This window comes from Amphibalanus amphitrite, unplaced genomic scaffold (genome assembly GCF_019059575.1).
Source record: "Amphibalanus amphitrite isolate SeventyFive unplaced genomic scaffold, NRLGWU_Aamphi_draft 001766F_arrow, whole genome shotgun sequence".
NCBI lineage: Eukaryota > Metazoa > Arthropoda > Thecostraca > Balanomorpha > Balanidae > Amphibalanus > Amphibalanus amphitrite.
The window spans coordinates 50,722-78,441 of NW_024883259.1; the positions used below are offsets into that span (position 1 = coordinate 50,722).

Below are 27,720 nucleotides of genomic sequence, written 5' to 3' on the forward strand. Positions count from 1 at the left end.
ACTCCCGACCGCCGCGTGACCCGAGGCTCCCGGCGGTCACGTGACCTACCGGCCGGGACTGCAAACGGCCTTCAACACCATTCTTGTATGACGTCATATCCTACTGAGGTGCTGATTGGTTATTTCCACCGTAGTTATTTTTGTTTCATTGTTTTGCGTGTTTTTCTTATGTGAAATGTAATTAAAAAATTTGCCATATTTTAATCACCATTAAAACATAACTCAATAGGCATAAAAGAAAGCTCGATATATACTTTCCTTGTTTTTAAGAATTCCGGAATTAGATACCCGAGGGAGTAAAGTTGCCACGCTGATTTGATACCTCATAGTCGAAAGGTGGGCTACTAGAACCAAAAATTGCTGTGTTTGTAAATAAATAAGTGATTTGAGGGCAAAAAATGCCCGGATTTAAACTTCTAAAATTATTTTGAACATAAAATATTTCAGTTTGAGGGATGTTAAGGCCTCAAAGGGTAGGTACTTTTTAGGTATTAAATAAGTTCCTCTGCGAAAGTTCCGTCGTGAAAACGGCCAACGCCAATTTTCCTTCGCGGAAAAGCAGAGTATGTCGACACCACTAAAACGTATTACGGATTACGGTCGACGGACAAGTCTTCATCCATTGGCTCTCCCCTGCGTCAACACTGAACGGGGTGGCTTACCTCAGGCTGCTCAAGGAATGCTTCTGCCTCAGGTCAGGGACAAAGTTCAAAGAGACGGCCTGTGGTTCCAGCAGGATGGTGCCACAGTGCGCACCACGGCAGCTGTTGCGCCAGTGGCTGATCGAGAATTTCGAAGAGCGCGTTATCAGCCGCCTCACCGAGCGACCATGGCCACCACGGAGTCCTGACCTCTCCCCGCTGGACTACTGGTTTTGGGGAGTCGCATTGGCAGATCTGAGACAAAACCCTCCTGCAGCCATCCACTGCGAACCACAGTGGAGAGGTTTGCTGGAAGCCTGGACCCAGACGTTGTGAGGCGCGGGGTGCGACACCTTCGTCAGAGGGCCGAAACCTGTGCCTTAATTAAAGGCGATACAGTGGAAAATTCCTGAGGAGCATTAAAACGAAAGTTATGTGTGCAAAAACGCTAATGTGTTTCTGTTTCATGTGATGGTACATATTACATGAGGAACATATATGTCCTGAGAAATAGCTCTTTCAAAAGTAACATTCATTATGAAAGACCCTGTAGTTTGCGCATAGTTTACGCACTTCCTGTACCGTCCCGACGAGTTCACGACGAGTTCACGAACAGTTTGCGCATAGTTCACGATCCGGTTGCGAAATTTTGTCATGACCAAAACTTTGAACATTTCAAAGTTTTTGCTCCGACATGGCACGAAGTCACGACGAGTTAACGCACACTTCACGTCAGTTCACGACTAGTTTGCGCACGGGCACGATCCGATTCGTGTCAATGCGTGCCACAAAATCGTGCAAGTGTCAGGGCCCCTGCGAGGTCCTTCGTGAACTTGAGTGGCTTTCAGCCCACAAATTGCATGTCTTTCACGCTCTGACATTGTTAAAGCGCATGCTATCCACTGCTCAACCCGGACGCTCTCCGCCAGCCTCATGCAGAGGCGCCATGTCCGTCAGCATACTACACGACAGGATGATATGCTGAATGTTCCCACCATTCGGAACGGAATCAGGCAGGAGGCACTTTTTATATTCCGCTGTAACAGCTTTTAGTGATATACCACAAATCATTCGTGACAAGAACACGCGGTTATTCAAAGGAGAGCTGCGGAGTTATATGCTCCAGCGGCAGCTGCCTGCCAGTGGCGTCGGCTCGTGACGACCCATTTCTGGGGGCGTGTGATTGAGTCTGTGCTGGTGCGTGTGCTTTTACGTGAGTTATCACTCGATACGCTTTTTAATGTGACTCTGGTCCTGGAATAGCCACACCTGTGTGGATGGGACCTCTAACGAGAAATAAGTAAATAAATAAATAGTTAGCTGGTATATTTCAGTTCGTTTGTATAGTTCGATTGGTTCGTGTAATTCGGTTCGGGTCGATCCATCGGAGATGGCCGGCAGTATTATTGACTTTTGCCAGCACTCCACATACACCGGCGTGGCTATTCTGTGCCGATAGTCAACAGTTTTAATTGCAGGCAGAACCGCTTACGGCAGAGTCGGTGAGGCTGCTTCAGTGTCATGCACATTGCACAATGACGCGACAGCATTGTGCACTGCAACACTCGAGACGCACTCAATTGGCTTTATGTATCTGTATGTACATATCTCTGTGGACTTAGCCTGTAAAGGTAGGACCAAAAAGACCTGTTTGATTTGACAATGCGGATGTGCATTGTGATGAGAGACGATCATAGATGATCTTACATCGAATGATGTTTTAATGCTGTTTTCAAATTATTTTGATGCCCTACCACTCTGTGACCCGCCATTGCACGAGTTCAGTATTTCGCCATTCAATGTCATTGCAGCGATTGCTTTTAAACTTTGTGAAAGGTCATGACATTTGCAAAAGGTCATGACAGCACTCTATATATTTGTTGATGCAGTACAGCTCAGTTCACGAGGCTGAGGGCAGCGTAAAAAATGCCGACTGACGGCTGATCTGAGCCTGGTATGGCCGATGATTGGTGCTCGCTCCCGCTCAAGTAAATTGTTTGACTTTGAACCGTGTGTTTACTGTTTACTCGCTCCTCCATCAAAGTGCCCATTTGCCTTTGTCCAGACTAAAGAAACGGTGCGCCGAGCATTGGTAATGATGACGAAAATCATGCACAGGGATGGTTTTTATGTCTTTTAAAAATCAAATTGCACAGAAAATAGTATATTTAATAAAGTGCCCACTACCCACGATGCAAAAACAGAGTTCACCCGCGTCGTGCTGGGGGAGGCGTTTTTTTACGCCCCCTCAGGTTTTTCGCAAATATCTCAATAACGGCAGCGCGCAAGTTTTTGGTACGCCTGTTCCTGCATCTTTTCCGCACACGTTTTTAAATTTTAGACCCCGGTCATTTAAGGTCAGGTCACCAGGTTACGTCAAGTGACCTTACCTCAGAAAAGTTCAACGGCTTTCTGTAGGTAGACCGACAAAACGATCGATTTGGAACTTTCAGCGATTGATAAAGAGTAACAGTATGTATGAATTTTATACCTCGGAATTTTGATATTTGTGACCTAAGGTCAAGTCAATTTTGCGACCTCTCCATTAAAGGTCAATGGGAGTAAATTGAAATGCGCCTCTTTTGGACAAATGCCGTTCTAAATCCTCTCACACATCGGTTCATAGGTAAACATGACCCACTGAATAGGAAAATTGCACTTGTGACCCCTCTGTGTGCCCCTGAGGTCATCTCAGGTCATGAAAGGTCTTCAGCAGTTTTTTTACCAAAACCTTTGACAAAGAGGCGCTAGAGCGGTGAAAACACGTCAGATGTGTTCAACTTGATGATACGGATCGACTGATATGCAACATGACCCTTTCCGGTCAGGTCATGACCTTGACCTGAGGTCAAATTTTCGAAATGATCTTTCAAGGTCAAATTAGAGTTCATTCGACGCATCTTGACGAGGTGAATACAATACGATGCTGGCAAAAGTAATGTCGTGGCTCTCCCGAGTCAAAAGTTATTAAAAAAAAAACATTTTTCGTGAAAAAAGCTATTTTTAGGGTTTTTGCCCTCTGGAGGCTAAACTGTTGATCTGAGGTCAATTCTGAGGACATGATTGCGAAAGAGGCGTTAAAAGAGCTATCTAAAATAATAAAGAGCTATACGGTGGTATTTTATGTTGTTTTATTTTATATTGTATATTGTACAGGTATATGTTTATATTGTTACGGGGTTTATTCAGCGATATTTTCGGCCAGCCCGAAGCATCATTGCACCCGAGTTTCGCCCTCAAACATCAACAACATCCTCTCCTACATCTTCTTCAGCTTGACCAGCTCTCTGCTCATACCATCAGAAAGTACGAGCCCAGTACATACAGAGCAACCACTGCCACCTCAGCCACGAAGGCCAGCGTCTGACCGCCGACTGTGTTGCACAGATCTGTTGTGCAGTAGCAGACCGTGTTGTGGCACTCATCCTTATCCAGAATGAAGCAGGTTCTGACCCGATTGGTTGGATCCTCAGGATCGGCGATGTCAGCGCAGGAGCGATCATACGTTGCGCAGGTCTGCTTGAACTTATCTGACGGCCCCTCCTTTTCCATGACGTCACAGGTCGGGAACTTGGACAGTTTCTGAAGCGTATGCGGCGCCAGAACCACACCGTGGATGTCTCTGTTCATGCGACAGGCGTAGCACTCGAGCGCTGATGACGGTACGCTGACGACCATCAGCGTCAGCATCAGCACGGCGGCGGCGACGACACGCATTCTGATGATAAACTCGCGAGACGGTGACATGCACGGATGGAATCACGGACGTCCTCGTGAACCTCTTCAAGAACTTCCTTTACGAGAAGAGCACCGCGATTCAGGACAGGCTAAGTCCCAAAGCAGGCGGGGGCCGACCTAACGCCGGCGGCAGCGGATGAGCAACTGGCCACAAGCTGACCCTCCCTGGGTTGTATCAAAACCCGGCTGATTCTGGATTGTATCAAAACCCGGCCGATCAGATGTCAGAGTGGGCGGAGTCTATAGTGTTTCGAGAATGACGTCACAGATCGGCAGGAGCTACTCCCCAAAGACCAATCAATCTGGGACTGTTTGGACGACTTTAGAACCGTGGCAGTGGCTGGTGCTGAATCGATATGTGGATCTGTGCGACTAGCATCTCTGTCAATCGCTCTACTTATGCATCGATATCGCCCCTGGATCTCGCACAAACGTTTTTTAATCGATAATGCATGTACTTTGATCAATATGAGAGCTGTCACATGCTGTATGCCACATGGCAATTGGTCTGGCGTTTCTCGAGAAATCCAGTTTCCGGGGGACCGAATGCCCCCCCCCCCGTCAACGTTTAATATTGACCCGGTTTCCATGTTCCATGTTCCATGGGTGGCTCTCTCAGGAGCTGCGGTGCGCTCCAAGGAAGCAACCCGCATGGGATAAAACTGCCTGTCCAGCCCGGAACAGGGTTGGGGCGTGGGAAAAGGGATTTCAGTATTTTGAGGATAGATACGACGGAACGGATGTTGTAAGCCCTTACCTTGTACCGGCTTTTGTAACCTGGTAAGTTGGTAACCTGTCCTGTAAGTAATGACTGTGACCTGAACTTTTCAGGTAATGTGCCATTGTACCAAAAGGATGCCCTAGAGTTATACGGTATTTACGAAGTTTAGGGGTTGGGTTGAGGGTCTGGGGGTGTCAATCAACCCCCCCCCCCTGTCGCCGGGCGAGGGATAATGGCTTGCATTTTGCAATACATTCAGCAATTAGCTGTATGTACCGGGCTTCTCAAAAAAGTTCGACGGATTTCTTTTGCGAATAGAGGACTCCTAACAACATTTAAGCAAAATCAATGCTCGTGGAAAAACGGAACATTTTTCGTAGATTTATATGACACCATGGTTTGAGCTTAAAAAATGAAGCCGTGTTCTTAGGAAGTAAAAGCAAAACTCGTGAAATTATGCTTTCCCAGACTAAGTCGGTCGGTTCGACACCACGGATGATCCGCAAACACCAAAGAGAGCAACATCTTGAAATAAAATTTTTCCACATTATTGACGAGTTTCTGGCTCGAGGAAGTGTTAACAATAGGTTCACGCAATTCAAGGAACACACCGGCGGCCATAAACCCAATCAAAGGCTCACGGCGAACACCACTCGTGTGAGAGATGCGCTACTCAGACTGTCAATGGTCAGCGATATCGGGTGGCTCTGGCGACGTTTTGGAGGGTTCTGCAATATCAAGGTGAGCAGAGATCCGGAAACGCTTAAGACCCAATGGTTCCAGCAAGACGGTGCCACGCCAATACCGCTAAAGAAAACCGGGAGGGGCTGTGGGAGCGCTTCGGGCAGCGCGTGATCTCGAGGTTCGAGACACGCCCGTGGTCGGCGAATTCTCCGAACGTAACCCCACCGGACTTTTTCCTATAGGACCACCTCAAGTCCCAGGTGTACCGAGACCACCCAAAAAGTTCCGAAGATCATAAGGATGCAGTGAAGTCAGCGGTGTGCCGTCTGCAGCTTTCTGTGGGTCGTGCTGCAGCAGAGGTCGCGCTGCGCCGGGCTAAACTGTGCATCGAACAAAAAGGGAATCATCTCGAACATGACCTCGGCGCGGCTCACAAACAAGGCGACTGCCGAGGATCGAAATCCCCTCAAACGAAATGTCTTTGATGAGGCTTTCAGGTGATACCCAATTATGTTTTGTTACACTGATACCCTTCAATACGTTAGTTATAAAATCGTCCAACTTTTTTGAGAAGCCCGGTATAATGTAGCCCATACAAGCTTGGCCAATACCAATTCTCACTTCGCTGCGATCGAAGCGCCACGAGTACTGTAGCGGCAGCTGTCGAAAGCTGAGCTACCTGACTCCGACTGGTGGTCGAGTGACGAGATATAGCTTACGGCGCGGTCGCTAGGTGTCGTACGTATCGACTTAATTTCGTGCTGATGGTGAGGATGCATTGCGACTTCGGACTTGCGGACTTGGGCCGGGGAATATAGTATTTGAAATGGGTGCTCGCCCGATCGCGGGGAGCGTGTCGAGGGATATTGCATGTTCTCGTCCAAAGATTCGAAATTGTCAGAGTCAATCAAAGATCCCAAAGAGTTAAAGACTCCTAAATCAATTTTGTACCTATTTGTAGATATTTAGACTGGAACCACCGTTCCGTGCTTCTATCCTCAGGATACTGAAATCCTTCTCCTCCACGCCGCAACCCCCCTCCGGGCTGGACAGGCAACTTTATCTCATGCCGTGCGGGCTGCTCCCTTGGAGCGGCACCGCTGCTCCTGAGGGAGCGCACCCCGTAGCCGGGTGCAGTGAGTGCCTTGGGGCTGGGTGGCCTGTCCTCTGGACGGGCTCAGCCCCGGTGACTCACTAGGGTGCCTGCCCAGACCAATGTCTCCCCCTAATTCCTATCATCCTTCCGGCTCTGCAATGGTCTTGTCGACCGAAAGGGCCTAACCCAACAAAACAAAAAACAAAACAAATCAATAGGATCATTTGTATTTGTATTTGTATTTTGACTGGAACTGTCCACAGGTGGCTATTACGAGCCCGGCTAACATTACAAGACATTTGGAATACTACCTGTAGGTAGTATTCCAAATGTGTGTTGGGTACTATAGTACCCAACACACATTTGCATGCTCACATAGGCACGTATGTAAGTACCTACAGGAGTTATTACGCTGTTTTAATCAGGGTTACTTTTACAGGAAAAGTCGAGAGGGGGAATAAAGTTCGGGGCAAGCGCGAATCCAGGGGCATCTGAAAGGGGGCCCAATGCCATTAGGTTTTTGTTAGGATGGCGCCTGCAGAATCTTACCTACCCTCAAATCCTACTATCTCCCCGGATTCTGGCCACTTTATATTGTTAGGTTGCCAAAAAATAAATTAGCTAAAAAATATACCTGGGTACGTAGGTACCTACCTTGGCGGTAAGGGGCGGGGGAGGTCCCAACTTGACTGCGCCCTTGCAAATGTCAATCAGTAGTAGCAACCTACATATTACCCTGGCCAAACATCAAGTAGCGCCTTTCTAAATAGAGAAAGGTTAACACGTGACTATTTTTGCTAGGCCAAGACCGATTGAAGGACCCTGGTTCGAAGGAAGACCCTTGGTTCGGAGAGGTCATGACCCCCGTCCCCCGCCGGTTTCTACGCCGACGCCTGTAGCGATATGTCAGTGATTGCGAAGAGACGGAAGAGACAAGACAAGAGACGGTCCCACCGACCATCCGATCGGTATCGGGTCAAATCTGGAGTTCCTGCTGCACTGAACGTAAAATGGTTGGATGGAACCTGAAATTGAAAATTATCTAAGCGCCAGCAACGTCGATTGATGACTAGAGTCTGATCAACGATGATTATAGAATCTGAGTAGCGAATTGATTGAAAATGGGCTCAAAAATAAATTTAAAGGGGGAAATTCCCCCTTCCCTCCCTAGCCGTACACGCACAATTTGAAAGGGGAGCGGAATTTTCGAAGGGGGGAATCCCCCTTTTCCCCTCCTTCAAAAGTTACCCTGGTTTTAATAAGATCGTCGTGTCTTATTATCATAAGACACGACGGCCTCAGCCCCGGCAACGCACCACGGTTGCCAACCAGCCAGACCAATACCTCCCTTTACCTAATCCTTATCATCATTGGCGGCTCTGCTTAGTTCTTTTCAAACACTGCCATAGGCGTAATATTATAAGCCGGGCTGAGCCAGGCATTCTGTGGAGTTCGTGTGTCTTGAAGAGGAATCATGACTGATGATCATGAATCAAGACCCCAATGAGCTCCGGCGGCCGTCTGTGTTCTTATGGCTAATATCCACGAGTGTTGCGATTCGAACGCAGCGTTCATTGATCAGATTGAGAAAAATTGATTATTGCGGGGAAAGAGAAGAATGGAGCTTGTCGTGTTCCTAATCCGATCTATTCATTTGGTGACGGTCGATCATTGCTTTTAATGGCATGTCCAGGTCATCCGCTTTGTGATAACTACAATACAATGATTATAAATTAGATCTCTTAGGGCGCATCAGCTTACGAGACTATGCAACTATTTTATATTGTTTTCTAGCAAGCTATCATTATGAGGATCATTGTTTTCCACTATGAACGCTGCAACGTGACCAATAGAGGCTTCTATGACTACTGAATACTGATGGCTGATGCACTGTTCCTTGCTTATCACATGCAGATTGCAGAACAACAGAATATCACCCCTATCGCCTTTCCGCGGGCACCACCGGTTGACCCGGTATGTTTTAGGGCCTTGGGTTGACCCACTCCCCCGGGCCCAACGGCTTGTTGCTAGGTGATCATTTGCACGTTGCCACATGACCTTGAGCGACCCGACAGTGACCCAGGGGAGGAGGTTGTTTGGTAGTTGCTACTTGCTATGGCAATATGACGTGGGTGGAGGCATTGTAACTTGTACATACCTGAGGCAGCTCCATGAAGTACTTATAAGACCGGCGTGATAATTGAATGAATCCAAATGGATAATGGATTGATTGATGAGATTTCATCCCTCCATCCAAATGGATGATAATTCCAAATGGATTTATTTGTTTATTTGTGTGTGCGTACAATACAACAACATCCACTAACATCGTGGCTTTTCAGCTGAGGTGGATCTCAGGCGAAACGTAAATTACTGTGGAAAAGATACGGATAGGATAAGGGACGTTGTGATATGTTTGTGCAGGACAGCGAGTGCTGCTGCTGCCCAGTTGGCGCTGCGCATATCAGTAGGCGGAACTATGGTCAAGCGTACCCATTTTCGGGAACGCATTTTCGTTCCCATGTTTGGGAACGATAAACCCAAATATGGGAACGCCATGTAGGCATTATTTAAAACAAGAAAAAGAACCGTTAAATGACGTCCAAAAAATATAAAACGATCGTGAACCGCCTGATATTTGTCTCAATATTGTTGGGAAGGAGTTTGATATTGTAAGGCCCATCGTAGTTTCAAATCGTTCCCCTATTTCTAAAGCAGTCCATCATCCGGGCCGCGAGCCCAAATTTGGGAACGCTCTCGTACACTGGCGCTGCAAGCGTTCCTTATTATGGGAACGGCGTACCCAAAATTGGGAACGATTTCACCGACGCCTTTCAGGGGCTCTTTTCATTAACAAGCATCACGTCCAACGCCGCAAATTATTGTTAACGCAACAATCATCAGATGACCTTTCCGGCAAGACCGTCGCATGTTTCGCCCGGTCTTCTGCGCTTTTATTCCCGTCGATCTCGCAGCGGGCACGCCCCCCTCTGCAGGATTACGTAATTCACAACGCTCAGCGATGTTCAACAAGGTCTTCCATACCTATATCCACCGTCCGCGCTGAGGGTGGAGACATGTCAAGCACCTGTCTGTTTATCACCGATAGTTGACGAGTACAAGGAAGTATCCAAAAATGGGAACGCTGAATATGTTACACCCTCAAAACACCTAGTCCCAATGAAAATCTAGTTTTTTCCTTTCTTGATGAGTGAAGTGGCAAAAGGCCTGGTAGGATGGGCACGAGGAATTATCGAAATCAGCATAAAAATTATAAATAAGCCACACAGAGCGAGCTATATAAGAGAAATTCCCCCAAAACGATCACGCTTAGAAACACGGAAGACAAAAACCACGCTCATGACGCTCCTTATAAAACAACTCTAAACAGCTAGCATCCAAATAAAATATGTCTTTCCGGGATGATAAAATACAGCTGGAAAATTTTCAACCGCTTAAAGGTATTATCAGGGTTTTTTCCGAAATTTCGGAGTTACTCAGTGAAACGTGTAGAAGAAGGTGGCTGAGGCCCCAATCCGAAGTCATTCGTCTCAAAATTGCCTAATTTCCAAATGGTGGGCCTCCAAAGTTGATCCGTCTGCCAGCCAGTACCTGGAGGAGGCAGTACCAAGTACTCGGATACATTTCCCTATAAGTCCATAGGCTTAACACTAGCTAGAGACTTCTAGAGATATTTTTTATGCCAGATAAGGCCGTCGCATACCAGATAAGGCCGCAACGGCCGTTCAACGTTACGTGGGGAAATGGGAGAAATCTAAAGACTTTTTTTCTCTGACGTCTCCACTCCAATATCTCTAGCGCAACTGGCAAGCGTTGTTAGCATTGGCTCGTGTCGTCGTAAATAAGATTTGTTTGACGGATATTCCGTAAGTTGAGTGTGTTGTTGTAATTTCTGAGGCTGTATGAGTTGGACGGAATGGCGCCATCCCGCCATGTGCGAAATCTGTGCGAAACAAAGCTGTTCCTATTCATATTTGAATGTTCAAGACTTGTGGGCTTTGTAGCCAGTGCGTGTAGCTTCTAGATATCCTGTGGGTTATCAAAAATCAAAATAATTGAAAAATTATGTTGTGTGCTTTCAAACTAAGCTCATCCCGAGTGTAATTCAAGAATGTCTTAGTTCAAGCAATTAAACTTGAAAGTGATATAGCTCCAGCAATGAAGAAGCTTGGATGGAACGTTGAACCAAAGTTACCTATCATTTGTAATGTTAATGCTAAGTGCTGAACGTTACCAATAATTCAAGACATCCGTTGTAAGATGTATGACGCAGATCAACTTTGATCAAGTGAAGAAAATAGATTTCAGATGAAATAATGTCAATGTTCAAGGCTGAGCGACTGGCAGATTTCGGAGTGAGCACGAGTGGCCTTGAGACATTCTGTTTCTGTAGGTACTCAAAATAAATAAATTATCATGTTGTGTGCTTTGAGGTTAAGTGTTATCAGTGGTGCTTCATGGTTGTGCTTTGCTGTTGGTGTATGGGCATATTTTGAGCACATTGCAGCATGATATTGGTCAGGGGCGCGGGAACTACTTTCCGACTGGGGGGGCACACCATAATAGAGATCAACCTAGGGTACCCCCAAATCTAGTTTTCTCACCGGTTTTAGGCCACTTATTTTTCACCCCTCGGCTTTTTCAACAAAAAAAGAAAACGTTTGCAAAAAAAGTGTGGTATTCCGTCTCAAAGCTGTGGGGGCACCGCCCCCACGGCCCCAGAGTTGGGGGGGGGCAAGCTGCCCCCACTGCCCCCCCGGCTCCCGCGCCTATGATATTGGTGGTGTGTAAAGCAACTGATCTCCGCAGACTTTGCACTTACTTGCAAAGCCTGCGGACTGACTTTGCAGACTGGCTGACAATGAGCAATGCATTGCTGACTGATATCATTTATTCTGTGTTTGTAGCACAAAGTACAGAAGTGGCACATACATTGTTACTTTGAAAACCTGATGTGAATTTGATGTAGAAAATTGGTGGCTGACGTTGAGTCCTTACGTATTGTGAGTAGTGTACAGCTGGTGCATTGAGCACAGACTTGAGACCAGTGACGTTTGTATCAGTAGACTGTGTTTGAGTCTACTTATATGGGTAGTCATAAAGCAGGCGTCACACTTCTTTTTGCAACCAAGGAGAAGCGCTATACCCCGAGTTGCTTTGTCATCCAACCTTACCGAACCAAACCTAACCAAACCTAACCTTACCTACAACCTAACCTACAGCGCCTCTCTTCGTTCGTTCATGGTTGCAAAAATACAAGTGTGACGCCTGCTATACTACTACCCTTATATGGCCTTGGTTTGAGTGTGGTGACCGAGTAAGCTGGTGTGTATAGCCATGCAATAAGTGTTTTGAAATATATTTTTGGGACAGTACCTATTGAAATGGTGTGTTTTGGCCATCTGGCATGGATGATGGAAAGCCACTAACTCAACTTCAGGAACGCTTCTTCATTATGCTCATCTAAGGCACAATCATCTATTTTCTCTTCGCATGGATTGATTACTAATTCACTGTCAATTATAACCTGGTCCAGAAGGTTTCGCTGGGCCACACGGTTCATACAGATTCATCCACAGTGCTCAGCAGTGCATGTTTTCAGATTTCAACAGACTGTAATTATTTCTGTATGTACCTACATATGCATCATGCAAGGGTACAACAGATGCGGTATTTGGTAAGCAGTTGGCAGCAAGGTGGTGTTTGTACTTATTGGCAGAACCAGTTGAGCAGGACTAAAACTATCCTAGTTTCTCTCCAATTTACTCAGATCCGTCTCAACACATTGAACATGTTGAAAGCGTCCATCCATGAAGATGTCTGCATGTATACTCATTTCCGAGAAGGCACGCTCGTCGCTCATCCATTGCCGAGCAGGCACGTGCGTGCCCATCGCCGGCGCGCATTAGCGCGCGTCCATGGCTGGGGCGCACGCGCGCGGCCATGGCCGGCATGCACGCGCGCGCGCCCATCGTCGGCACGCAAGCGCGCGCGCGCCCATCGTCGGCACGCAAGCGCGCGCGCGTCCATAGCCGGCGCGCGCGCCGCGTCCTTACCCGGCGAGAACGCCGCGTCCGTACCCGGCGCGCACCCGCGCGCGTCCACAGCCGGGGCGCACCCAAGCGAGTTCGTACCCGGCACGCACCGGCGCGCGTCCACAGCCGGCACTGACAGACCCTGACCGACGGGCGTGCTGCCGTCGGCGGTCCTGACAGATGGGCGGCGGGCCCGGCTCCCGCAGCTCCGGCAGCGGGCGGCAGCCATGGTCGGCATACACGCGCGCGCGCCCATCGTCGGTACGCAAGCGCGCGCGCGCGCGCCCATCGTCGGTACGCAAGCGCGCGCGCGCGCGCCCATCGTCGGCACGCAAGCGCGCGCGCGTCCATAGCCGGCGCGCACCCGCGCGCGTCCATAGCCGGCGCGCACCCGCGCGCGTCCATAGCCGGCGCGCACCCGTACCTGGCGCGCACCCGCGCGCGTCCGTACCCGGCCCGCACCCGCGCGCGTCCACTGCCGGCACCGACAGACCCTGACAGACGGGCGTGCTGCCGTCGGCGGTCCTGACAGATGGGCGGCGGGCCCGGCTCCCGCAGCTCCGGCAGCGGGCGGCAGCTCCGGTGACTGTTCCGGCAGCTCCGGCAGCGAGCGGCGTCTCCGGCAGCGCTCAGCAGCGGCGCCAAGCAGCAGCAGCGGCTGAGCCAACAGGCGGCCGCGGAGGCACGCCCCCCCGGCCCCCCTTGCACATTGTTCGTCCATGGAGATGTCTGCAAGCACGACCATTGTTGAGAAGGCACGTGCATCCATGGCTGAGCACTGAGCAGGCACGTGCGACCCCTTTGCACATTGTTCATCCATACATATCAATATAATTTACCTTATTGATTAGTGTGAGTCTTGCAAAATCTTAAACTCAGAAATACTCCACAAGGCAGGCTGCCTGGGTGAGTTGCTAATATGAACATAATGAACATTATACATTAGTGCAGTACCTATAAGTATCCATGCTGTGTGAAGGACTTGGCCCTCACGTTCATTCGTTTGGTGATTGCACATGGTGGCATGTGTACCAATTGTTCTCCCTAACCCTTCTTACAACTTTGACTAGCAAGTAGAAGCTGGCAAAATGCAAGGAGCTTACAAAGCATGCTTATATGTAGATAACTGAGGATGATTCTCTCAATTGAAGCATGATCCACACTCATCAGCTTCTTCTGTTCTGTTCCACAAACTAAAACTGAAATGACTCAATTTTCCTCAAAATATATTCATTTATCACTCATAAACAACAAAAATATACATTAAGTAGGTACCAGGGCAATAAAAAACATACAAGTTACATATTTTTTCATGTACAGTCCTTTCACAGCAACAATATGTAGAAACGCACCAAGACGTTCACGGAGAGCCCACCCATAACAAACTATAGTTGAAGCCGGGGCTCTGCTGCAGCAGCAGGGGTGACGTACAGGGCACAGAGGTCATGTCACATCATGTTGTACAACCTGTTGTTCGAAAAAACAGATCAACATTGATTTTGAAAAACTGTAGCGCTTTCTTCAGTCACTTAGGTAAGCTTTCTCGCAAGACGTTACATTAGATTCACCACTCTTGACAAAATAATCAGATTGAAACTTAGCTCTTGTGCCTGATGCATTTACATTTCAATTTATTGAAATAAAACACTCAAATTTACCCTTGAAAATTGTTGACATTTAAATGATATTAACATCAAGATTTTGATGATCAGCAAACAAGCTATTCAAATCACACCCATATAATAACTTTGGCAATGTTGATAACTCTTGCTGTCTTATTGAAAAGCAAATCTTCAATTTGTTCATATCCAAATCCAATGCCAAGCACTGAAATCTTGTTGCAAGGCCCTAAAAACATAGGTATCTTGCTAAAAACAACAGACAAAAACAAAACAGTCTTGTGGAAATTGCCAGTGCGGTGCGGCGGCCTTGGCGAAATTTTCCAAGGCTGCTCTTTGTTTACATTTTAGCGATGGGCCAACTTGGCCGCCCAAGTACTTGTTTTGCGTGAGTAAGTACAATTTTGTCAATTTTGAAACGGCTATATCTCGCAAATTTTGGTACCGATTTACATTTTATGCATATCTTTAGAATCGGCAGAGTCTGGGGAGTTCATTGATTGGAAATTTATGCCGATTCCTTTCAATTTTTAAACCCTGATAATCCCTTTAAACTGAGTTTACAACAGTAGCTCGGTAAATTCACTCACGTTCCACGCGGTCGTCCGCCCCGACACAAAAGTCAACAATATTACCTCGGGACCGTCCGCGTCTTCGCTTGCATTTGTCAGCATCTGGTGTCGATAGTATGAAAGTTCATAACCAGGCGAAAATTATTATACTTTACCTCAAACTAAAAAATGCTTCATTTTCCTTAAAATTGCATGCTAAATGTCGTATAACCCATATTTCCACCATTCTGTCATTTTCAAAAAATCATTAAAAATATCATTCCACGGTCAATTTCCTTGTTCCACGGTCAGATTAAAGATAACTTTATGGAGATTTAGTAGATACTTAAATCAGCGTGCACTTTTTTGAGACGTGATGCACTTTTGAGTTTTAGTGGGAGAACGGCCGAAAAATTGCCTTCCGTTCTCATAAATGGGAACGCCCGTTCCCATATTTGGGAACTCCGTTCCCAAAAATGGGAACGTTCCTATATTTGGGTACTCATGACCATAGTTCCGCCTACTGATATGTATTTGCAGCCTGGCAAGGAGGATAAGTTTGAGGATATCACCGAGGCCCAAGAAATGGGAACTTAACGAAAGAAAATTAATGGAAAAACTGGTTGATGCATGAGTTCGTGGGTCGTAGTCATAGGTCGTAGTCGAGTTTCGTAAACATTCACCGATTTTTAAACCTTGCTCTCATGACTCAGAATTTCTATTTTGAGTTAGATCGCCTACTCCCGCTTCTTTTCTACCTTCAGCTATTTATTTTCTTCTGTTTGCTCCGCGATAAGTGTGGATTATTTCGAAGGATTGAACTATTTCACATCTTGCAATGTCAAGAAGTGATACACAAATGTTAAAAATTACGCAAACAACTTCTTACATTACATTAACGCACGCCCATTTATTCTTTCATTTTCGGTGATCCCGTTCTTTACCTTTCCCTTCACTCAACTCAATCAAACCACTTCTCTCACTACCGTTTGTACCAGGTGCATTAACATTTCTCATGAAGTTTTATCCTGATTACTGATAAAGTAAGAGCTATTACAGGTGTATGGGTAACTCCTTATGAGTTACGGACCAGTTGGAGGCTCTACCTCTCCACCACACATCATTCGACTGACGCGAAGGCTGTCACCATACCTCTCCCGTCCCACATCATCACAACAAACCCACATCCAGCGGCGCGGGAACTACGTTCAGACTGGGGGGGGGGGGGAGGCACACCATAATAGAGATTAACCTAGCGTACCCCAAATCTAGTTTTCTCACCGGTTTTAGGCCACTTATTTTTCATCCCTTGGCTTTTTCAACAAAAAAGAAAGCATTGCAAAAAAGTGTGGTATTCCGTCTCAAAGCTGTGGGGGCGATGGGGGCATCGCCCCCACGGCCCCAGAGTTGGGGGGGGGGGCAAGCTACCTCCACTGCCCCCCCCCCCCGGCTCCCGCGCCTATGCCCACATCGGCCAATTGCTTTACCTCCTTGGACTGCCTGACTAACATTGAGCGCATGCTCCCAGTCTCATGGGATCCGACCCGGCCAGGGACTGGCTCCCAGCTGCGCTAAGCGCCAAACGGCCCCGCGCTGCGCAAAGCTCGCCCCGAGCTGCGCCCGAGCTGCGGGGCGGCGCGAGCGGCGCCCGAGCTGCGCGCCGCGCTGCGCAGAGCTGCGGGGCCAACTCTGTCGGCGGCGGCGCGGCGGTGCCAGCCCGGGGCGGGGCGGGCGGGGAGGAGGGAGGGCGACCTACACCGGCCAGTCGGCCGTCGGAGCGGGGCCGGGCGGGAGCTGCCGCCGCTCACCGCACCAGACATCTCCCTCCCTCTGTCCGTCTCCCTCTCTTCCTCTCTCCTTCTGACCGCTCCGCCCGTGCAGTGGTCGCTGAGGAGGGTGGTGGGCGCGTGGTGCTGCGCGGCGGGTGGAAGGAGGCGCGCCACTGCGTTGTTGTGCTCTTATCGAACACCGGAAAGGGTAAGAGAGTGATAATTGTGGATGTTACATGTCATGATAACTGTGGGGATTTCCTGGGCCTGCCAGGAGTTGTTTATGCATGTGTTTGGCGTCTAAATGTTGAGTGGTGCTGCTAAATTTGACTAGCTTTCCTTTCCGCTGTATGTAATGGCGAATCCACGGGATGGGCGGGGCATATTGGAGTAACCTGTCTCTCCCCATGGTGCTTGATGCTGCGAAAACGTGCTCTCCTCTGCATAGAACGATGGGATGTCTCCTGTAATGGAGGAATGCTGATTTTGAATGACGCATTAGGTATGGAATGATACAAAGGCAAACTATGACTGGTGAAACGTTTTTGGAGTGGTGCCTCTCAGCTCTCCGCTGCGTCCAATGGTCTCTTCGGATATTTGCACGTGCACTCGGGATCATTCGAGTTCCGACACGTGATCCTGAAGTCGCATTGGCTCTAATAAGCAGGACCATGAGCTTCAATGCCTTGTAATTTCGAAAGGTATACCAATTTGCAATTAGCTGATCCAACATCAGCTAATGTTATTCTGGCTGGGGGGATCCATGTGATCGCAAGGCACCTCGCAGTTGCGATCAAACGTAAGTTGAATCGGAACAGATATTGGAGGGATCCATCACATCGTAGGCTAAGTAGATACGCAAGTTGTATCGCAAATGGTGAAGATACGAACTAACTTTACGAATCTTCTCGGTCGATCGGAAGGCCGATCGTAGCGAAGCTTTACCTCTTTCTCAAGAGAAAAATATAAGAAATTTTCAAAATTTTCACAAAACCGAAATATATGTTAAACAAATATGGTTGATGAACACGTGTGCAAAATTTGAAGTCGATTTCTTCAAAAATGGCTGCGCTAGAGCGTTTTAAATTTACACGTTGAAAACGGTCACTTTCACGTCATTTTTGTAATCACTTTTTTCAATTTTGAAATTTAAAAAGTGTTTTGGGCAATTTTTCGCGTTAACCCGCGCGGGGCTGGGGTCTCCAGCCGAACGCGCGGGGCTGGGGGGGGGGGTAAATTTTACCCCCCCCCCCCTGTTATCTCCCGAACTAATGGTCCGATTTGGAAAATTCAAACGCCAATCGAAAGCTCTCATCACGAACTACTAAAAACATGTACTTAATTTAAAGTTTGAGGTCAAGGTCAAGGTCAGGTCAAGGGTACAAATTGCAAGTTTCTACAGTATCGGCCTTGCACCGTAGTTGCCGAAGAATGGAGTCATGGACTGAGACTGATCACCCAAAACGTGTTCTTAGGCTACCAAGACAATATTCGTTGCATACAATATCATTCAGAGGTCAAGGTCAAGGTCAGGTCAGGTCAGGTCAGGTCACCAAAAAACAAAATATAGAAAAGGGCATGTGCGACACATGTTTTATGGGCCATTTTACTCATAGAATTCAATAGGCACACTCAATAAGTGATATGGACCACCTCTGGATGAATTTCAGGTCGAGGTCAGGTCAAGGTCAGGTCAAGTGAGGTCAAATTTTGAAGTTGGTTGTTAATTGCGAAAATCTGACCAAAACATGTATCGCACCATCAATGATCCGATACGCCATCAGAGGCCGCGCCGCGGACAGGTGGGCGCGGCGATACCTAGGCCGCGTGGGGGTTACACTGGTGTTCGGGAAGGGCTATGTCAACGCGAGGCAGGCCGCGGGGGAGCCGGTTGCGGCGCCGGTCCGTTTTTGTCGGCGCCTAACAGTGCAGCGGTGCGTTTATGGCGAAGGGAGGGGAAGCGGTGTAGTGTCGGCAAGGCCGCACACAGGAGAGGGCACACGGGCCTCCCCCCATTCGAGTTGGGGCCCCTTATCTTTAGACCGCCGAAGACCATGTAAAATGAACTGAAATAATGATTGAAAAGACCGGGAGGGCCCATCTCGTTCCCCAGCAGGCCCATACGAGTCCATAAATGCCCAGTAGCGCAGCCAGGGGTATTGTGGTGAAATTTCAATGGCCCTCAAAAGACCTCAAAGGGCCCACAGATGGGGTCACCGGGTCCTCAGATGGTCTCGAAGGGCCCTCGGTTAGCGTCAAATGGCCCTCATCTGGTGTCAAAGGGCCCTCAGATGGCCAAATGAAGGGCCACAAGATGGCCTCAAAGGGTCCTCAGATGGGTTCAAAGGGCTCTCAGCCAACGTTAAACCTACCTCAGAAGACCTTAAAGGGCGTCAAAGGGCCCTAAACCTGCGTCAGAGGGCCCTGAGCTCGCGTCAAACGACCCTCCGAAGGCCTTAAAGAGTCCTTAGCTTGTGTCAGAGGGCCCCCAGCTGGTGGCAGTGAGCCCTCCTCAGCTGGCGCCAAAAGTCCATCTGAAGGCCTCAAACGGTCGTCAGCTGGAGTACAACGGTCCTCAGATGCCGTCACGCGGCCCTCAAAAGTCTCAAGGAGCCCTTATAAGGTCTCAAAAGGCCCTCATTTGGCCTCAAAAGGCCCTCCGCTAGCGTTAACCGGACTTCAGAAGGCCTTAAAGGGCCCTTATCTGGTGTCAGAGGGCCCCCAGCTAGTGTCAGAGGGCCCTCAGTTGGCGCAAAATGGCCATCAGAAGGCCTCAAACGGTCCGTAACTGGAGTCCAACCGCAACGGTCCTCAGGTGGCGTCAAGCGGCCCTCAAAAAGCCTCAAAGGCCGCTTAGAAGGCAGCAAAGGGCCCTCATATGAACCCAAAGGGTCCTCTGCTGGCGTCAAACGGACCTCAGAAGGTCTCAAAGGGCGTCAAAGGGCCCTGAGTTCGTGTCAAATATAAAAGCGCCCTTAGCTGGTGTCAGGAGGCCCCCAGTTGGTGTCAGCGTGCCCTCAGCTGGTGTCAGAGAGCCCTCAGTTGGCATCTACTGGCCATCAGAAGGCACCAAACGGTCCTCAGATGGCGTCCAACGGTCCTCAGCTGACGTTAAGAGGCCCTCAAAAAGGCCTCAAAGACCCCTCGGCTGCTGAAGAGGCCCTTAGCCTCAAAGGAAACTCAAGAGACGTTAAACGGCCCTAAAAAGGCTTGAAAGGGCCCTCTGCTGGTGGCAAAGGGCTCGCATATGACGTCAATAACAGCTTTGTCAAAAACGGACCTGAGAGACCTTGCCGGTCCCTGGTTATAAGGGACTCCTGTCTCTTGCAGTAACCTGAGTGGCCCACGTTTACTGAGGGGCCCCTGGTTATTGAAGCAGTCCCTGGTTACTGGAATGACCCCTGGTTATCAAAGGGTTCCCTGGTCACCTGGTGGGTCCCTGATCAATTGAAACCTCCCGATCATCTGAGCGCCCCCTGATTGCCTTGGTCTTGGCGTTGGCGTACAGTTTAAAGTCGTCGGCACACTGCGGCCTCCTCTTTCTCAACAAGTCCCTCTATTTCTTCTGCAGCGAGGGCGATTTCGTCAAAATACTCCTCCATCGCGAAGCCTCGTGCGCAGACGCAGTCTTCGGGGCGCTCGCTGCGCCAACTCTTGACGCCAACTGACGGGCTCCAAATGGAACAGATGGACTCCGAAACGAACATGGGAATGCCGACACATGATCCCTCCAAATTTACAGAGGAGGAGATGTCCCTGACAGCCTATTTGCAATAAGGGTCACTTTTACACTATAGACGTATGGGGAATTCGACCTTATCGGCATGGTACTACGAGGTCAGCTGATCTGCTTGGCATTTAAATCGTAGTAAAACTGGCATTTAAACGCTGCGAAACAACTTACGTACAACGTAGCTCCGATTTGCCGCTCTTTCTTTTTCATCCCTCCGATTTTCTTCCGATCAAGAGAAGTTTCGTACCGAGAGAAGTTTCGCAGCCACGTCCGATATAACTTACGATAGCACGGATCCCCCCAGCCTCTGTGTCGTGTCTGTGTGCGAAGACTGTCGACAGTGATAAATGCATGTGACAACACTATCTTCAGCGTACTCAGCGCCGCATGATATATTTCTGGAGCATGTATAACACCGGAGCTTGCAGTTCAAACAGCGCAAGTGTTGTCATATCAACCTACCGACATGATGAGATTCGGCAGTATTTTAAGAAGTTTGTGATCCATCTCCAAGGATCAAATGCGAAAAGGGAGACCATTCACGTTCATTTAAGTTCTTGACCCATTTAATTCTCGGTTTCGTTTATATTCGCCATCCTAAAACTATCTACCGGCGGGCGAATTAGTTTCTTCCTGTCCAGTGTCCATCTAACCCACTGTTAAACCCAGCCATCCGGCTCTGCAGCTCCCGGCACCATTATTTCAGCCATATATCTGCCGGTGGCGGAAGTCCATTGCCGTCTGTGAGGCGCCTCCGTCAGCCCTGGATGACCATAGCGTGGTCACGTGTCTTTTGTGACCACCTTACAGTGGAGGTGTCACCGGCAGCCTTGTTTGTCACGTGACTGGCCATTTTTCAGTGGAGGTGTCTCCGGCAGGCCGGGATAAAAGACTATGGTGGATCACGTGTCTCTTCTCGCTGTTCTAGCTGTGGAGATGTCTCCGACAGCCCTGGATAGCCATAGCTGGGTCACGTGTCTCTTATACTGACCCTGTCACGAAGCGCTGGCCAAGTATATCGTTGTCACGTGACCAATATCTTGTTGATCAATTGTCGGCGATGCATCAGTACCTGTGTGATTTGTAGGTATGGTGTAAGTCTCAGGATAGACACATAGCCTTTGGAAGATGAAGACCGTCACAGTTCACATGCATTGGGAATCTGGGCTTATTATGTGATATTTTACGGTGTGTAGTGGGTTCCGTTTTGGAAGGAACCAACATATCACCCACATCCTTCTCATTTCGCCGACGTAACGCTTCCTTCCTTCCACTCCCCTATCCTCTATCCTCACCGACAGAGAAGTGCTTACCCCTCATTTACTTTCCAATCAGTCCCCATAGCCCCTCAGGAAGCTACAATGTGTCTTACTCATTTCTTCTTCCTTCCCGGCGTCCTTCATCTCCCCATAGACCCGGAAGAAGCTGGCAAACTGATCTGAATGCCAGGGGACGTTTGGGGGAGATCATTGTCTTCGTGAGCAGACTTCCTGCTTTGTCCACGCTTGTGGAGCACGTTACGATGGCGTGCCGCTATCAAGGGTGTGGTTGGATGGCTGTAGAACGCTTCGTAACGATCTCGCCTCGTGGGACTCGTGGTGGCTCTAACTCTTGTCGAGTAAGTGATCGTCTGGGCTCCGTCTTTAATAGCTGTTTTTGATAGCGGGGGCATTCCACGATAGATCGTACCACTTTTTCCAATTTGACACCCTCATCTCTCGGAATTTGACGAGAATTGGTCTCAGGGGTAATCAGGGGCTCTGAATCCACCTGTAACAATTTCAGGCTTATCAGATAAGTATTTTTTGAGTTATGGTGTATAACATTTTTTGGATCTTGCTTTGCAGCGCTAAGTTTGGCGGGCTGTAACTCTAAGACGGATTATTCAAATGCCAAATGTTATATATCATTGAACTTGCAATGAAACAGAGATTAATATATATTTTTGAAATTTCGGAAAATACGCTTTTTTGGATATATGACATATCGAGTTTTCTTTCATTTGTATTTTTTGGTCTTTGGGACCAAATTTTTTTGAATTTTTATTTCTTTAAAAAAATATTTGGCTCATTGTTAACAAATATGCAAAAAATTAGGAAGGTGTTCTTTCTATAAATGTATTTATTTTACGTCACGATAACGGTTTCGAATAGTGATTTCGGGAGGGGAGCTTACAAATGGCGTGGTAAAGCTGCCTAGTGACATCACGGGTTACTGAAATTTCAATTGAAGTCTGAGTCATCTGAAAAAAAGTGAAAAGAGGGTTCATCCAACCCTCTTTCCTATAAGCGCGAGGGTGAAAAAGGCTGTTTGGTTCTGACATTGTTTTGGACGCCAACGACCATATCTGTCCGAGATGAAAGTTACAGGACGCATAAATGGTGTCCTCCAGAGGTCTCACAACTTGTATATCTGGGAATTTTTAAGGTTACGTGAGGTCAGGTCGGTCACGTGACATCACTGTTATAAGTCAATGGGGAAATACAAAAACTGTTATTTTGGCGCGGAGAATGATCCAAAACTATCCCACGCACATGGTATCGTGATTTCATGCACTTCTTGCAAAGTCCAATGCTTTTCTTTTGCATTGGTAACCTTGCGTGACGTCATTTATGACGTCACTAGGGTCGTACGAGTTTTTCGTCAATAACTCCCGATCAAATGGAGCTAGAGAGTCGAGAAAGCCACCAATGGACTCGGGAAGACCTTCCGAATCGAATGATATGCCATATGATACCCTTTGCCCAGCTTCGTGACCTGAGGGGCTCTGACCTGACCTTGATCCGAGGTCAACTACATAAGTTGACTTCACCCTAGCAAAAAGTATACCATTCGATGCACCAGAGCTAGGCGAACACAATGATGCCAAAATCGCGGCTCTGCGGCCATTTTTTGCGAAGTTATTTACTAAAAACCGAACCCGTAACTTCAGTCACTTGACCTGACCTCAGACGCTACCGGTTAAATTGAGACCTTAAAATCGGGTGCCAATCGCTGCGACTTGTTGCGGCACACACGCTCGTTTTTTCCGCGAGGCTCTAGCTCTATTAGAAGCGAAACGGCGTGCTGGGGTCGTATCAACCCCTCCGAAACCCATTTTGTTTGCGGGAAAATGAGGATTTTATAGAAAGAACACCTTTCTATTTTTTTGCATGTCGATTTGCAAAGACATGAAGTTTATTTTGAAAAAATAAAAATTTGAAAAATTTTGGTCCCAAAGGTCATTAGAGGCAAATGAAAAAAGATAAAGGTTTTTGCTCAACAATGAAAATTTTTCTTTGGAATTTCTAAATGGTAATATTAATTTTTGATTCATCGCAAGCTTAGTGTTGTTTACTGTTTGTTGGTAGCTTAACCCGTTCTTGAGTTATAGGCCATCAAACTCACCGTTACAAACCGAAGTTAAAAAATGTAATGCAACATAACTCAAAAAGTTTTGATCTGAGAAGTCTGATATTTTGCCAGGCGTCTTTGGGGCCTATGATTACCCCTAGGACGGATTTTCATTAAAATCTGAGAGATGAGGGTGACGGGCCTGGTACGATCTATCGTGGAACGCCCCAGCGAGCTTAATAGCTGCTTGCTAGGTATTCGTCATTCGGGATGGTTCTAGAACGCTGCTGAAGTCTCGGGACTGCCCTGGAAAACTCTGTGCCTACGGCGTATCTGGATGAATGTGTCGTCATCAGAGCACCCAGATGACTGAGGCGCGATTCCTATCAATGTGGGGGTGCCGGCCGGCGGATGCGTCACCAAGGGTCACATCACGTGCTTCTGACACCGGACTCCTCAGGAAGCCGCGGGGCTCGGTACGGGCGCTTCCAGACGGAGCCCCAGGGGAGGTGGGGGGAGTTTGGGTCAGGTGGCCGAGGGAGGGGGATTTGGGTCGATCGGCCGCGGGAGTCGGCGAAACGGGAAGGGAAGACTGGTCAGGGGGCGTGTCAGTCAGCGGCGAAGGTGGTTAGATGGTGGGTCTATAACGAAACAATTCAAAAGTTAGGAAAACAAAAACTTAGGGACTATGATATGAGTAGTTCGAGATCGTTGATGTTGCGATCTCCCCCGTCGAAATGTTTAACAAAGCTACACTTGCCAGTTGTAGTCATGTGATTATGCTCTAAGGCACTAGTGGATCCGAGGGACTTCATCAAAGACCGCTAAGTAGTGCCAAATTAAATCAGTCTTGTTGAGCTAAATTCTGAACTAGCAGTGCCAGAAATGCAAGAACTTGCGAGAATCTCTCATCTCACTGAAGATCTCCTTGATGTAGTTTCCGCTAATTTATTTAGAACTCTGTGAAGGACTTCCCAAGAATCCCTTTCATCCCACTAAAGATCCACTTGGTGCAGCTTTCGGCAATTGATTTAGGCTCTCGAAAGACTTTCCAAGAATCCCTCTCGGCTAATTACGAACCTACTGGGCGCAGCAAGACCGCCAGATCTGACCACCTCTCATTGTGGTTGGTCGGTGGAACGCTCAATTGGTTCCATTGTCGAGAGCGGCGCCAGGACCAATCAGTGGCGGTCGCTGATAAGAGCGCTGCCTCCGGCCATTGATCCGGTCCTCGGTGGTATTAGGTGAAGCTCTCGGCAGAGCACCGGTTGACCAACTATCCGGGAGCGGGTCAATAGCAAACTCCGTTCTAGAATGCTGCTACGAAAAAGATCTTGGTCGGCATTGCTTTTTAACTTTACCTTAACCTTACCTTAAGCAGTAAGCAGTTGATGTTTTTGATAACTAGATAACGTTTCCTGGTTTTTTTTGTATCATCATTGGTTCTAATTGGCGTCTGAATTATTAGCTTAACCTCACTGTGGCAAGCTAGTGCAACCACACCTCTGACCTCCCCCTTCGCGGTATGGCTTTTCTTCCTCCTTCGGCATATGCCCCTCCTATCTAGCCTTTTCTGCTGCCCTTCTTACTCCACATCCTCATGTGCTAACACCTCGCCTTTCCAGGTGGAGATGTGGGGTACGGACGAGTGCGGTTTCCCCACTTGCGGACCTTCACTTGCGGGTCCCCTGTGGATCCTCCACGGACCACGTGATTGTCCCCTTCTCACCAATATGGCCCACGCTGACCTCCCCCTCTCCCAACAGGGTTTCGTCTTCGTCCCTCGGATGTCGGGCCGCGACAGGCTCTCAGCCCAATGTTGACATGGCAGATCATCTCCACGAGGTCCCTGAAGCAGCCATAGTCCAGCTGTGAACGTCAGCCATGTACCGCCAGCGTGACTTCAATCCGCGCACCCAGCGCCCGGCACCTTCGTAAACGCAAAAGCGCTAGTTTCGGGGACGCTACGTGCTTCAGTGCTGTCTGCGAGACTTTGTCGTGGTTGAACTGGGGACGTGGTATCGTGGTTGACGTAAGAAGGACCTGACTTGGTGAGGGATTTGGATCGTGACACAAACTGAATCGGTTTTGGACAACCGTTTATCAGTGGATGGTCATTGCTATTGACCCTGTATTTGTATTTTAACTGTGGCGTATTTATGGCTAAGTGACAGCTAAATTTTGACGTACGTTGGTGTACCTTAAGCTAAAAACGGATTAAGTTAAGTGCAGTAAGCTGGACCTGATATAACTCAACCGCGCACTGCGCTCGCGAGAATCCTTTTGTGTGTGCCCTGCCAGTACCTGTCTAGCGGCTAGTGTTAGCTTGCCTCCAGATCAAAGCAAGGCCAGTGCAAGCCAGTACTAAGCCTGGCCGAGAAGTTCAGTGCTTAAACTGCTTGGCCAAGACCTGGTCAGTACCTGAAAGAGCTCAGGGCTCTGTCGATGTCCCGCGGTTGTGGGCGTCTTGCTAAGTGCTCAAGACGAAGTGCTTAATTAGGAGTTAGGAGATCCTGAATAGCAAGCTACCGCGACTCACCTATCATCTGATTTCGTTGTGAAAAAGCTGTGACGGGTTGATGTTGGCAAAGTGACGGTGGCCGCGGCCGCCCTGTGACGACCTTCGTTACGGCTTCCGTGACGAAGCCGGCTATAGACGCTCTGCGTTGGAACTGGGGGCATTGTGGACAGAATAGTGGTGGGCCCCATAAGCGTAAGACCGAAACCTTCTCACTGAGAAGGTAACTGAAAGTTCTCATCTACGAGGACACGAGAAGGAGGCGGAAACTTCTCGGAAGCGCGGAGAGGCTTCTTCAGGAAGCTACTCGAGAGTCGAAGAGGAGGACAGGACCTTGCAGAAGCGAAGACGCTTTCCCGAGGACGAATAATCTACGAGATCACACACAGTGAGCCGACCGATACATCAAAGGTGAGTGGACATGGGGTGTTTGGGAACGAGCTGCTGGGAGTTTTAGTTTAATAGGACTTTTGATGTTACTATTGTTTCTGTTTGAAGTTGTATTACCAGTTCAGCGCGTTGCTTTTGGGCTCATTTCCATCATTTTGGTGAATCATTAGTGAGGTAAATTTAGAAAGGAGCTACATTTTTGTGGATTACTTGTTACAATTCCCTGACTGCGCATTTGGAATCGCAATTTGTTGAGTTTGATTCTTCCTACAATGCTGCTAGGCATTGTGTTGCAGTTTGACTTATTCGTTTCCAATATAGGTAGCCTTTACGCTCGTATTCGTCCAATCGCTATGCATTTTCTTAAAAAAAACATCTCATACAATGTTACCGCCTCATGTAAAACTTAACTAACATGGACCAAGCGGTTGCCAGCAAGGCCAAGTTATAAGTTTTTTTTTTTGTGGCATGCCTCCACCCATGAATTTTATGTGACCTTCGGGACAAGATGATATCAGGAAAATAACAGACGTTTAGGAATATCTGCGGAAGAAAATCAGCGTTCAAGGTAGAAATGGTATGGTGCTCTGGTCCCGATCACCTATCTTCAGACTGACGAGAAAATTGCAGTTCGGTTCAAATGCGAAGGTTCCAAGTCGTTTGACAGTTGACCTGTTAGATCGGCACGTTATTTCAGCATTAATTCGATAAGAAGGCTGAAACGACCCATTTTAAGGCAGGACACGTTTTAATATAGTTGAACATCCCTCATCGGGGCCCATACGCCTGCTTTGTTGATGAATGTCTGCGTGGAATTTGGGAAATATTTCGTTTATTGTCATACCGATGGGTTTTCATATTCCCTTGCAAT

General features: G+C 48.1%; 1 protein-coding gene across 3 annotated transcripts in view; it reads left to right on the forward strand.

Annotated features, from left to right (window-relative positions):
* LOC122375056 (protein FAM13A-like) overlaps window positions 1-27,720 on the forward strand; it is a 69,694-nt gene that overhangs the window by 18,278 nt on the left and 23,696 nt on the right. For 2 of the 3 annotated variants that reach the window (XM_043354212.1, XM_043354214.1), the window contains exons 1-2: window positions 16,879-17,083; window positions 25,708-26,870. The gene's annotated coding sequence lies outside the window, so the exon portion shown is untranslated. Of the gene's footprint in view, window positions 1-16,878; window positions 17,084-25,707; window positions 26,871-27,720 lie in introns of those variants that run through there. The other variant, XM_043354213.1, reaches the window with a different exon arrangement.